Source organism: Apis cerana, linkage group LG7 (genome assembly GCF_029169275.1).
Source record: "Apis cerana isolate GH-2021 linkage group LG7, AcerK_1.0, whole genome shotgun sequence".
Classification (NCBI taxonomy): domain Eukaryota; kingdom Metazoa; phylum Arthropoda; class Insecta; order Hymenoptera; family Apidae; genus Apis; species Apis cerana.
In genome coordinates this window covers 8,011,632-8,026,015 of record NC_083858.1, presented here as the reverse complement: position 1 = coordinate 8,026,015, position 14,384 = coordinate 8,011,632, and the positions used below count along the sequence as shown (strand labels likewise).

Genomic DNA, 14,384 nt, shown 5'->3' with positions numbered 1-14,384 from the left:
AAATTCGGTATCGACGCTCTAACCAAAAAAGACAATTATCCGATAAAAAATTGTACAAATTTTTTTTTCTTCTCAAAATTTAATCACTCCAAATCCAAACAACCCTGCTTAATCGTTCAATTATTATTCACTTATTTATTGTTCAATTATTCCTAACCAAATTATTACTAACCAAAAATATCCATTTATAAAATTACAAACGAATTCTCTGGAAGAAGGAAACAGAAAAGCATCTTCCTGTTTACCCTTCGTTACCCGTGTTAAATTATCGGCGGCTTGGCTTCTCTCAACAAGCCCCTTCGCGATCGTAATTTCGACGCGTGTGGATAACCGCCGCCGATCGAAATATCCCATAATCTGACAATTGGCCAAGCATCGATCGTAAAAGCTTTTCACAGGGATCCGGCGTTGACCGGCGACGGGATTCCATCACGTCACGCAGCGCTTCTATATCGAGCATATATATATATACACCGACTGTATAACGGAGGATAATGGCCGAGGGGGGCGAGGTTCGAGAGGAGGGTGTTGTAGGATTATGGCCGATCCTTGGACCGAATCCTCCATTATCGAAGTAGCTCGAAATCTGTATTCTCTGTCTATATATATATATATATCTTTCTCCTTCCTCCTCTAATAATCTGGAATTTTCGACGAATTGGATTTTCGTGGATGTACGCGAGGATATATGGTGGGGAGGGAGGTTTGCAGTTTGTCTTATTGGCTCAGCTCTGTCGACTCGACGTTTCGACGTTTCTTTTCGTCGTGGATGCTCGAGCATGGTATTTTCCGGGGAAGGAATTTTTGACGCCGGTATATCTGTGCACAGTATCGAGGCAGAAGTGGAAATTTTCGATGCAAATTTAGTTTCGTTCAAATGTTTTTTCACGTTTCGTGAGCTGAATTTTTTTATAATAGATATTGAAATCTTTCCAACTTGGAATAGTAAGTCGAAAGTGCGTCGAATAACGAGTGTAGAATTTATTGAAAATCTCTACTCGATCCAATAAGAGAAGGATTCAAAGTATCCACGAGGATCTTTCCGTTCAACTCATTCATTGTTTCTTAACAAAAGTCCCTCCATGCTCGGCAAAATAAATTGGCGGAACCGAACAATGCCCCAATATTTCTTCTTTCCATCCAGAAACGCGCGCACGCACGCCCCCGGACAGGTTTAATTCAAGTTAATTGATGTATCATAGCTGCTGCCATCTGGCGGATGATTTATGATTCCTGTACACCCCTGTTTTTTCCTCGCCCCCCACACAGGCGCAGACGTTGATGAAAACAACCCTCCCCCTCCGCGTATAAGTCGTAAATGGCCTCACTTTTCCCCGGGTAACAAAACGCCCCCGACGTTTGAAATATGGCCGCCACCTTATTAAGGCTGAATCTGACTCCACCTCTCCCTCCATCGCATCATCATCGATGTAGCCAAGCGGCGTTCGTTATCGCTTTCGCATGCGGCAACGTTGTGGCAACAATGGCAATGTTGCGCGAGGCCTCTCTCTCCGTATAACAAATGGCAGAAACGTGAGAATCGTCCGATAAAAAGGGTGGAAAGTTGCTCTCGATGTAAACGAAAGGCGAGTCTTTAAGAGGCAAAAAAAAAAAAGGGAAAAGAAAGGAAAGGAATGGAGAAAGGAAAAAGGAAAAAGTTTCGACGGGTTTCTTGGGAAAGTTTGATAACTACGCTCGACTTTGCGCGAATAATTCGAAATGGACGGAGAGGGAAGAACGCGATGGCGTTTCGTTCTCCCAGTGGTCGAGGAACGTGATGGATCGGACCAGTAGATCGTCCATACCTGGTATAACTAACGAGCGAAGGTTATTGGTCGCTTTATTATTTTTTCTTTGGTCTCGAATTCGTCGAGTGGAGGGTCTTTTCGAGTTTTCTTTATTTTTGAAGTGCTAATTACTCGGACGTTAAGCTCTTGGAATCGGTTGACGAGGAATTTTCCTTTTAATCGATTCTTCGAAGCGTTATTACGATTAAGTTAACCGAGAGTATTGCTTTTGGAACGAAAATATAGAAATTACGTTTGAATGATTGATATCGGGATAATGTATTTTAAAGAGATTTGTAATCTCTTTGTACTCGCTAGAAAAATGATTGCAATGACACTTTATATTAGACACGTATGTATATATTCGTTATTAAGATAATTAATTGTACTCGTACGGCATATTTTTGCGAGATATAATAGAAAATTTATGAAAATACAGATACACCACGTACGTGAGATGTTTAAAATTTTTTTTTTTTATCATCCTCTACTACGCCGCTACTACGAAACAAGAGATTTCTATTTTACGACTTTTGGGACGATGGTTTTACGAGTCTTTCTGAAATCATAAACACTTTTACAAAAGTTTTATCACCGCGTTTTAAAGAAGCTTTTCATTCTTCCAACAATTATTCCCCAGCTTTTATTTTAAATACACTATTAAAATTCATAACGAACGATTCCATTAATTTTTAGTTTCAGTTAACGCGCAATAAAATATTCTTCTCCATTGTTCCCTCTTTATTAACGACAATTAAGTAATAAATTGTGAAGAATCGATCCCGTGCATATACGTATCTCTTGACCAGGATATAGAAAATTAATTTGCACATTGACGATCTCCGTTCTTTCTATGCCAAAGGAATTAGAAAGATATAACGATTAAAAGATTCCAAAAAATTAAAAAAAAGAAGTCGTCTGTCTTAATCAAGTCACCTACTAACCCAAAATATTGTATCGACAACAACCCTGGTTGGCAAGATTTCCCTCTGCGAACAGGTTGAATACAAGGATCGACAAGAAACGGGCAACTTAGTCAGCACATCGAGCAAGTGGAGGCAGTCTAGTCGCCTCTCTCTGTGAAAGGCCCCCGTGTGCATAAAGTGGCTCGTAGCGACGCATCGGATGAAGGGGAGGGAAAATGGGTGGAAAAATAAGAAAATGGATGGAAGAATCGGCGAGGGGGAATATTGAAGATCGTAAGCGTGATATAAGATGGAAATATTGCGGGAGGTGGTGGTTTGGTGAAAACTGAAAAAGTTGAAACACGTTGGAAAGTTTGAAATTTCGTTTGGAAACCAACACGATTTCTTAAGTTAAACTTTCTTCCTTGCGGAGAACATTGGAAATTTTCGACCGACAATGCGAATTTCACCGCACTTTCCGCAACAGCTTTCTTTTTCTTCGGCTGTTTCCACCCCCTCCCTCCCCTTTTGAAAGATGACTCCGCGAAGAAATCGTGGGAAAAGAAGTTCGAAATTATGTAACTCGTCGAATTAGCGGGAGATCGAGATCGAGGAATACATTTTTGAAATAAACTCGCTCTCTTCCAAAGAGAATTTTGGAAATTTGTTTTCATTTTCTCCCCTTTTTCAGAGGGGAAATTGGATCGGCGAGAAATTAACTTTGATTTTCGAGTATCATCTTTAAAATCTATTTTAGATCTCGTGAAAGTCATCGTGATTAAAATTTTTAAGATTCGAATAACGGTCTTTGCGATAGTTTCACTCGTATTCAAATTAGCTGGTTGGTCGAAAAAATATCTAATCGCGTATTTGGATTCATATTTTTCATATCAACAATATATATCTCTTAAGTCATATATCTTGTTAGTGTCTCAAAATTCTGTAAATGATATTTATTTAAAGAATTTATTACACGATGACAATATTTTTGGCTTTTATTAATTTAAAAAAAGTTTATTCAACATTTTATATTTTATCACATAATATTTTATTCGATATTTTTTGGTACCTATTTTTAATTAAAATCCCCTGACAATTCAGCTGGATATTCCAGATTCTAAAATGACAATTCTGGTCACGATGTCGATCGATATTTTAAAACTGGAATAAACTGTAATAATAACGTACAATTTGTCATTAATATCACGTATTTTCTGCGACAATGGCATAATTAAAAAATTATAATAACAGAAGAAATCTTGATTAATTCAAATTGTTATGCGGATGCATTTGTGCAAAAATAATTTCATGTTTATAAAAATTTATTTATTTAACATTTTCTTTCATAAATATTCCCAATCTAACATTATATTACATACAGTTTCAAATTGTATATACTGTCCAATAAATAAATGATAAAATGAATCAGAAAACATAAAACAGAAAGATGTCATCTATCGAGATGAATCAATTGTAAATTATATAACGGTTTCCTGTACATCGAAGAAAAAATCAAAAAGTTGGACAATGTGTGTTATATAACTGGATTTATTCAAAATGATTCTGGCATATTTCATAAAAAAATACACATGAGAAAGAAAATAATTCGATATCAATTGTTATTTCATTCCACAACGATGATTCAATTGTTAATCTGTCTAAAATAGAATGCATGAAAAGAAGAAATCAATTGGACAAAATCAAATGGAATTTTTCTGAAACAAAAGTTACTCGATGAACTTTTAACTTTTCCTTTTCTGTTTTTAATTCATGTTTCAACGCATCAACAATTTTGTTGTTGAAAAAGTTTATATTTAACAGATATTCTATATTCGATTAATAAAACAACTTTATCAATAGGTCTGAACAGTTTCAATTTCAAGCTTTCAATATATTTACCTCGTAATGAGAAATCTAATAGTCTTTGATTTTGTTAATAAACGTTTCTGTTTAATTTTTTATTTTTAAGAAAATAACTTTCCTATTCATATGTATTATGGAATAAAATATTTAATAATTGTCTTCTTGAGACAAAAAAAAGACAAATAATCAAGAAATTATGTCTTAGACAACATAACTAGACCACTAAATATTCACACAGAATATCGAAGAATATAAAATATCCAAAATTCAACTAATAGAACAAGTATCCATTTAATCCCCTTTATAAAAATTCCATTATAAACAATCACGGTTTGTGATCCCCGTTTTAAAACTAAAATATAAAACATTCATAAAAGATTTTTGAAAAACGTTCGAAACGAATTTATCACGGAATCGATGTATCCAAGGTGTCTGTATAAAAGGTTCGATTTCCAGCAAGAATGTATCGGCGATAATACGATTTTCTCGTCCACATGACGTTTCTCTGGCCGCTTTAAAATCGGGCTTACCCTCGAAGAATATCGAGAAAGGGGGTGATGCTGGCCTCGGCTCGTGTCCATTTTCCTTTTCACGCCAGCTTTCGAGCTATCGAGCAGACGTTGTTATAAGCGGTAAAGAAAACCGATCGCCACACTGGAATCCCAAGAAAAACAAGAATCTGTACAGTGGCGATAGTTTTCAAACAATATCTCGATTAAAAGAATCAAAAGAAGTCGAAGAATTGTTTGTTTCCGTGTTGCATGTTATATTTTTCATATATCATTGTGTATGCTGTATCGATCTATAACTATGATTTTCTGACTAACAAAAGGAATCGAGAATAAACGATATATTTATACCGTTTCGAATCTTTATACTCGAGTATATCAAAAGAAATTAGTACTGATACATTTGCAGTTCATTTCTGTCACTATTTTCGAGGTACCATTTTTCGATTTTTATAAAGAACGGCCTCAAGATTTAACTAACGATTCCTGAGACGATTTCAAGCAACTTTTTCCTCCGTGAAAAGTTTCCTTTTTTCTTTCTTAACGAGTTATTAACGAAAAATATTTTGTCGAGTCGCGAAGGTAGTGTCGGGTATGAGCCGCCAACGAAGCTCGAACAAACAATGTCGAAACGAATTAATTTATTCATTGCTCGAATAACGAAATATAATTCCACGTAACTTTTATCCAACAATTCTTCTACCGACTTCTGGCACAATTTTACCATTGTAATATCTTGTAATAATATTATAAATATATACATAAATTCATCATAATTATCAATTACAAAAATCGTTCGAAAAAGAGAGGCTATATCGGGCCCATCGCTATCTCTACTATCCCTCTATTTCCTCCATCCGACACAATTCCAATTCCAAGGAAACTTATTCTGCCGAGAATACCGAGAACCTCTGCTCGTAAATAGCCAGTGATCCGAATCCGTGCGCGATCTCACGGTCTGGCAAGCCGATCTTTAATTCTTTCCTTCGTACGATGCATTCGATTCTTCGAGTATAAATAGCGTGAAATCCGTACAGCGTGGTCCTCGCTATTTTCCCCTCCCCGTACGGTCGTCCGTAAATTTTCTAGATCCCTCACGACGTCGATACGATATTATTCTCGTGTTTGTTTTTCGCGCGCTGTAAACCGAAACAGCAGTCGAGGAAGCGTTCGAATGGATGGTTAGCGTAAGATATTTGTATCGATCGTTGCAATTCCGGTTTGTTTGTTGCTGTAACAGTCGGAATAAAAAGATTTTTCATCAACAATGAATACCCCAATTATTGATTCATTTATTTTTTCCCTTTTTTCCCTGCAGTTCTTCCTTCTATATCTCCTCTTATGATTTTCTTATTCCTCAATTACAATTTCCCTGTCCAATCAACGATATTGATAATGCATCCGAAAAATTTCATAAAATTTTAAAAATAATTTCGAATGCAACGTTCAAACGATTATATGTAATCGATTAAATTAAAAAAAAAAAGAATGTTATTTCCATTCCAAAAACATCGAGGTGAAACAAGTATATTTATTTCTCCTTAAACTTCTGAATTTCTCATCGATACAGATCCCTCCTCCTCGCTTGTTGTTCACGCTTGTTTTCCGCGCGATCGAACCGAGTCGAAAGATGTGTTCTTCGGTCTCTTCGGTTCGGGTTGGTGGCCGACAGGGGGAGGGGGGAGGGCTTTCGATTTACCGAATCTCATCCCCACCCACGAACGTGGCAAATGGACTCTGGAACGCGAGTTTATCCACCGGTTCAACCCGGATAACGGCAGGGGGGGACCGAGCTTCGCCGAGATACGCCGAGAACGGACACGGCGACTAATTACGACACGATTTTAAAAGATCTTTACTTTGCACTCGTTCCACTTGCCTCGATGGATGATGGCTCTCTTCCGTTAAAACGCGGATTTAATTATTACGACGAGATTCGGCTTGACGCGAATTTTTGAATTTTTTAATTCGAATCGTTTGTGCGAATTTTTTCGGATTTTCGTTGGATTAAATAATTGTGGTTAATTTTGGTAATATCGGATAACGAGATGTTACTCTTGTGGCAATCGAATTATTAAATATTGAGAGGCGGAAATATTAATTTTTAGAGGAGAGGAAAATTTTCAAGCGGGGTATGCGTATATAATTGTAAAATTTCGAAATTCGAGCAATTTGTTTGATTTTATTGGAAATTTTCGTGAAAAATTTAGGAGAATTAAATAGAATTTCTATAAATTTATTTTTTAATTCTTAATAATTAATTACGAAAATTAGTATTTCAAATAGAGACAAAAATATTAATTTTGGAATGGAAAAATTTCGAATCTGTTTGAGCAACTAAAAGTATTGACTCTACTGAAAGTATTTTTTTGATTTCAGATTCAAATCTATCAAAATCTACTCGAAAATATTTTTTTCTTTTTCTCCAAATATGAAGAATCTGATCTATCGAATTGATTCAATTAATTCTATCCTCGTCATTTTCATTTGATAAAATACTCGATGCATTTACAAAAGAAATTCAAGTTATTTTGTCACGTGGATTATTCGTGAAAATTTTTCATCTGTCAAATTTTCTTATACGATTTTAATCGTTTTCCAAAATTTTGTTCCAAAAATTACATTGAGATTGTGTTAAGCTATTAAAATATTGTTTTGGCAAAACGATATTGTATTTGGCATTATACGTTAATTTTAAAAGTGAAAAGCGTCAATGCGTAGACCGAAAACAATTTTGAAGCTGGAAAATTAATTGGAACAATAATTCCTTGCTCAAAGTCAAATTTTACATTTCAAAATTCTATTTTATAAAAATTTGTCACACCAACGATACATTTCGTTGAATCAGAAAAGGCATTTCATTTTAATGAAAAAAAAAAAAAATATGACATTTAAATAATTGGAAACTGCAAATGTGTCACAGATACTATTTAAAAAAATGTTTTAAAAAATTTGTATTTTTCGAGCAAATATTCAAAAAATTTTATAAATTTTGTAGATCGAACGTTAACGTGGAAAGAGTTTACAATTTATTTCTATTTAATCGATTGAATCTTATACTTGTATCTCCATTTCGTTATATTTATTTGTAATAAAAATATTGCACTCAATATTTTCTCACTTCATCCTGTTTTTCAATAATTCGTCAAACAGAATGGAAAAATAAAAAAATCAAAATTGTTTGGATTATTTTCTAGAACAATGAAAAAAAACTTTTCTTTCAGATTCAACGAGTAAAAGATCAATATTGTGAATAAAGATTAATACGTTTTTATCGTTATTATTAATTACAATAATATTCCAAAGTGAATGATATTTCAGCAAAGAATACTTGCTTCAAAATTTTCCTCAATCTCTATTTCCTCAAATCTAAATTAAATTTTAATATATTATTTTGAAATATTTAAAATAAAGCTTCTAACTTTATATTAAGATTTAATTAATCTATATTTCTATAATTTACTAAACAACTACTTCTCAATTTTATATAGTTACGTATATACATTATATTTCTAATATAAAAAATTATATAATAATATAAAAATTTGATAAAAATATAATATCAATTTATATTATTATGTTATTATTATTATAATTTTATATCATAAATTTATATAGTTTAAAAGAAAACATAATATTTTCAATATAAAAATAATCGTATCAAACAAAAAAAAAAAAATTCAATCATCCTACATCATCCTACATAAATACATACAAAAATAAAAACATTTCTCCAACTTCTCCATCTTATCTAAAATTAACACTTTCCCTCCTCCTTCCAATCGTCCAATATTTCATTCAAATCTCCAAATATTTCCCCCCATCTCAACAAGGAGATTCTTATTTCCAGCACCATTTCTTAAACTCAATTATCGCATTCCTACGGCGCGAGGATAATTCGTCCCGCTTAACAACTCGCAAGAATTCCGTAATGCGCGTGGGTGGAACCGCAATACGGTGTGACAGTAATGAAACTGTATGCTCAGCGTTGCTCGCGCAGGCCACGGAAGCTCGAGAAAAGGGTTGAGAATGGGGGAGACAAGAGGTGGCGAAGGAGACCGTCTTGGAAATAGGAGGAGGGGGGAAAATGGTCATTGAGAAAAGGTAAAGATGGAATCGATCATGGGGAGGTGATTATTTTTGGCTTTTGAAATGGAATAAGCGAATTCCAATTTTGCGCGAAATGGATTGAAATAATCGGAAGAAGGAAATTGAAGATCCATCTAGAGTGGAGCGTGACTTCGATAAATAAGCTTGATAAGACGAAGAACGTTGTTTGCATATTAAATTTCTTTTGTTCGACTCGATTATAGGATTACAGATGTAAATTTAAATTAATCTCGATATGAGAGATTTAATTGATGAGTAATCTCAAATTTTTTAATTCGATTTTGAAAAAAGTTATTCTATTTTAAGGGATGATCGATTACTTTTTGCCAAGAGTCACAGGATTTTTATTATTTCAATCCCACCAATTTTTATTAACCTCTTTTTACTCACCTGCTGAATTGAATCCTCGATTTTCCCCTTTTCCCCTTGAAAAGGAAACGACTCGTCCATGGATCAAGCACGCCTCGGGCGTTGTTTCGGTGATCACTGGATCAAATTCACGAGTATCGGCGCAAGTTTGTGTTACGTGCTTCCTGTTACGCGTCAGGAATGTCGATGGATCGGTGCCCGAAGAGAGATTTGTTCGTTGTGTTACGTAATTCTGATAGCAGTAAGTTACAATGAACGATAAAAAATAAGGAATAAAAGAAATCTTGAATTAACCTTACTTTATTTGACAACTTTAAATTAATTTAAAGATGAATAAAAATATCATTTGCCTGGATAATTATTAAATAAGAATGTTTCTCTAAAAATTCTTTAAAATCGTTTTCGCGCAATCTTAAAGTTATCTTCAAAAACGAAAGTATTTTCACAATTTTTGATCAAACGTGTTATTATTGAACGATATCTCGTACACGGTAAATTAATTTAACATAACCTTGATAAACAAGCGACAACAGTTTTTATATTATATATTTAACCACGCACATCCAATAACAAAAGAACGAATTACACAACAATTTCCACACGAACTCGAAGAGATCATCGAGATAGATTATTTTGCTTTCAAATCAAAAATAGCTTTTGCGCATTACGCGACGCGACGCGATATTTTAATTATCCCGTGTTCCGAGGTTAAGAATTTCTCGGGCGTGAATTCTTTTATCCTTAATGAATTCGTCCACCAGTGTTCGCATTGCGCGAGCATTCATTGCTCTCATTAATTATTTTCGTCTCGCATATCTCCGACCTGCCATCGCCACGGGTCGTCTTAATTAATGAATCTTCGACACATCGAGAGTTTAAGGTTAGGTTGCGTATACCTCCGATTCGCTTTCAGACTTGAATCGCCTCGTCCTTTTCTCTCGTCGTTCTTTCCTTGTTTCCTTTGTTTCCAAACGCCACCACCGACCTGATCGTGTTTCTTGCTTGATGGAACCTTTTCCGAGCAAAATTTCCGGGCGAAGAGAAGGCGAAGACGAAGGGGGAGGAGAAGTGTCATATCGTTGGGCGTACGGTGGCAGCACTGTCGTTCGAGAAGCGATATATTTCGAATAACAACGGAATTATATTTATTTGTTATATGTAATTATACAAATTTGGTGAATGATAAGAAACGTATTAAATAATTTTAATTCGTTAAAAAAGCGACTTTATTATATAATTATTGTAATTGTTTGTAGAGATTTTTGTTTTGTTTCGTGCGAAAGTGCGTGACTGCTTCAAAACTGCTTTTTTGAACGATACAGTAAGTTGATATTTCGCTTCGTTTAAACGAATTCTTTCGTCGTTGCGTAAAATAAAATTTAAATTGAAAGTCGTTAAGGAAAATTAAAATGTGACTTAGAAATAGATTACTCCTGACGGAATTCAAAGTTTCGAAACGTTTCGCGATACGAAACTTGGACGAAGAACGATTTGGAAAAATTGTTTTTGGAATTTGGTTAGATTTTTAATTTTATTATTTACATTCGAAATTTTTATCGAAACAAACGCAAAAATTATTACATATAAAAACACCTTCTGATTGGAGGTTAGATTGGAAATAATTTAATTTCGCTCGAGACAACGTGTGCATCATAGGGATTTTTTTTCCACTAAACGTAAAAGAGTTCCTCCACACATTCGCTTTCTCTTTTGCACACACGTTCGGTATTGTAGTACTGCAACTTTTCAATTATTTTTTTATTATTCTTATCGAAAATCAACGTCCACCATTCCCTTCGATTTCCCTTCGATAAAACTTCATATCTAAAATAATAATAACGATAAGCCTCAGAATCTTTTCCTCCTCTCTCTCTTTCTCTCTCTCTAGAAAGATATACGCCCCAAGAAAATTCTGCATCGCACGGAATTAACATCAAATCGCTTATATCTTAATATACCCGGAGGATCCAGAGGATTCTTTTATCCTCCGTTAAAGGCATCCGTTCTTCGAAGAAAGAAAATTCCCAAACAAAGCGTTTCCCCTTGATTTCTCTCCTTTTCCACCACTTTTGTTCGGCGAAACCTCTCGTTTCCTCCCCGTTCTTTCTCTACGTTTTGCCAAACGTCGAGGTCAAAGACCCCGTGGGCAAGATCCAATCCCACATCTATTTACGTGTATCCAAGCTCGCTTCGTTTAGATACGCGCGCACGTTCCCTCTTTTCGATTCTCTTTCGACGAATTTTCTTTCGAAGGAATCGAGGAAACCGCTTTCCTTCCCTTCCCTTTCCTTCCTTTCCGTTCGTTCCACTTCCCTCGTTCTCCCTCTCTCCTCTTCCTTCTTCCCCCCATTTTTTTCCACCTCTTCTCGAACGAGCATCGTCACCTTTCTCGCTTAACCGCGGTTCACTCCGCCCACTCCGCGCCCACCATCCCACACAGCTGTTCCTTCCTAGATTTTCCCGAAGTCGAACCGTGCCTGAAGGCTGGAATCGTCAGATCTCGATTCGAAAGTTCTGAATCGAAATGGTGGAAATTCTGTTCCAACAATGAGATCGATTATCTCTCGAGCCTGTGAGCCGGGATATTCGATCGGTTGAAATTCTTGGGGACAGTGAACGGGGCAGGAGTTTCGATCACGACTTGCAAACTCGAAATTCGAGTGTGAATGATTCGTCTGATAAGGATTCGGTACAAGTTTTCTTCGATGGAAAAATGAATTATTAAATAAATTTATAAAATTTATAAAAAAAATATCGTAAAAATTATTATATTTCTCGATAATTCGATTATCTATTATGAATATTCAAAATAATTACAGATAGATATTCGATATTTTTCGTCAAAGAAAATAATGTACTACGTGTATTAAAAAGAAAAATTATTGATTTCACGAAAATATTCATTTTTTCCCTTTCTGTAAATATATTTTATTATAAAATATCACTCTGATATTGATTTTATAGAATGATTTCAATTTGCCAACAGGATCGCCATTCTTTTCTCTACACGAGAATTATCGGGATAATTATGAAAATTAATTTATGGAATAAATTTCCATAAATTTCCATTCTCCAATCTAAATTCTATATGGAGTGTAATATTTATTTTTTTTTTCATTTTTGGAACCATTCGAGCTCGAATGTTCAAACTCGAATTTATTTTAAAATATCGTCTTTTCTTTCTTTAAGATTCGAATCTACTTGTGATTCACGTTTGGTCGTGCTGTTTCCAGTGGGATTAAAACGAAGGGAAGTGAAACGATCGCACCGAAATTCATCGATGTGGAAACAATCGATGAATTCGGGAATAATTAGAGTTTCTGACATTTCGCGTTTCCTTGTTGGTAGATGGTTGTATATGTATGAACGATTTACAAAGCAGAGATCAAACGGAACTGTTGAAATTTTCTGCATCGAGAAAACAGGAACTATTATCTTTTTTATATTAAAAAAAAAAAAATTAGAAAATATACATTTTTGAGTAAATAGAGAAATTTTATTTTTCTCTAAAGTAGAAGAAAATTCCAATTCTGATTCGATAAGATGTGGAGTTCCAGATTTTGAGATTCATATCACATAATTTATTTATGTTCTTTAAATGTTGTTTCTGTGTTGTTACATAATATCAAGATATCAAATTGGATAATGAAAGTTTGCGTAGTTTGAGAAAACACGATGTTATCGATAAATAAGAACATAATAGTAATAGTTTAAAAGAAATCACTATTAATTCAATTTATTTATACTTTACACGCGTACGAAATTTTTATAAATGGAATTTTTTTTCTCGTACGACAAACAATTTCCAAAATACAATTTTTAATCAATTTATCTTTACATATATTAAATTATACATTAGATCACGTGCTATTCTTCATTATATTCATCGAAAGCGGTGTGATTAATTTGCATATAAAGAGATATTATATGCGTTCAATCAATTTCCAGGCTAATATAACATTTTGAACCGAAACGCGATTGAAAATACATTGCATTCGGGCAAATCGAAAATATTTTATCTTTTTATAATTGTTGTTAATATTCATGCCGTTCATATTTTACATTTTTCATAAAATACTCTTATAATTTATTCTCAAATACGTATTGTTTAAATAATCGATATTTCAGAAGATATTCCATTTTTATTAGATCAATTAGATTTATCAACTCGATACGATTCATTAATAATATTGATACAAAATAATTTCCTCCATATTTATAACAAACGATTTTCAAATACATAATTCGATTATACTCCTCGTCATTTTTCTCCACATTTCATTTATTTAACAACAATTTTAAATGAAAAGAAATCGCGAATACGAAAGGTTGCGCAACTGAGATATTTTCTTTTCGTTCGAAACTGAATCCTGCGAAATTCAACGACGATGAACGCAAGAAAACTTTCTGATTTTCGTACAAATGAGATCGAATGAATTTACATAACCCCAATTAAATGAGAATCGGGCGAATGCAAAACGGACGAATGAAAGTATTCGTCTAGGCGTTTAAAAAAGTTTCCATCCAGATGACTCGGAGGATTCTATGGAAAAAAAAAAAATACGTTTCGGGCAAAAATATTCGAAAGTTCATGCAAATGCAATTGGGCATCGATTATTTTAAACCAGTTACATCCATCAGAGACAAATTTATTTTTTAATGTATCATTTCTTTTGAATATAGAGTGGCTCAATTAAAGATTTTTGGGGTAATTTCAAAGTTTGGAGAAACTTTTTCCTTTGCAAAATACATAATTTTATTATTAATTTAAAAAAATCTTCAATCAAGATTCTCTTTGCAAAAATTAAAAAGTTATTAAATTCGTACATTTTTTTTGAGCA

The 14,384-nt window shown here is 34.0% G+C and overlaps 1 protein-coding gene and 1 long non-coding RNA gene across 2 annotated transcripts in view; one reads left to right on the top strand and one right to left on the bottom strand.

The window, feature by feature from the left end:
- The window catches only part of LOC107993181 (cadherin-87A), a 226,497-nt gene that overhangs the window by 56,944 nt on the left and 155,169 nt on the right, over positions 1-14,384 (top strand). The window lies entirely within an intron of this gene.
- LOC133666410 (uncharacterized) lies at positions 3,997-10,644 on the bottom strand. Its single transcript, XR_009830517.1, has 2 exons — positions 9,565-10,644; positions 3,997-5,209 (listed from the first exon to the last, which is right to left on the bottom strand). It is a non-coding gene; the product is annotated as an uncharacterized LOC133666410 (long non-coding RNA).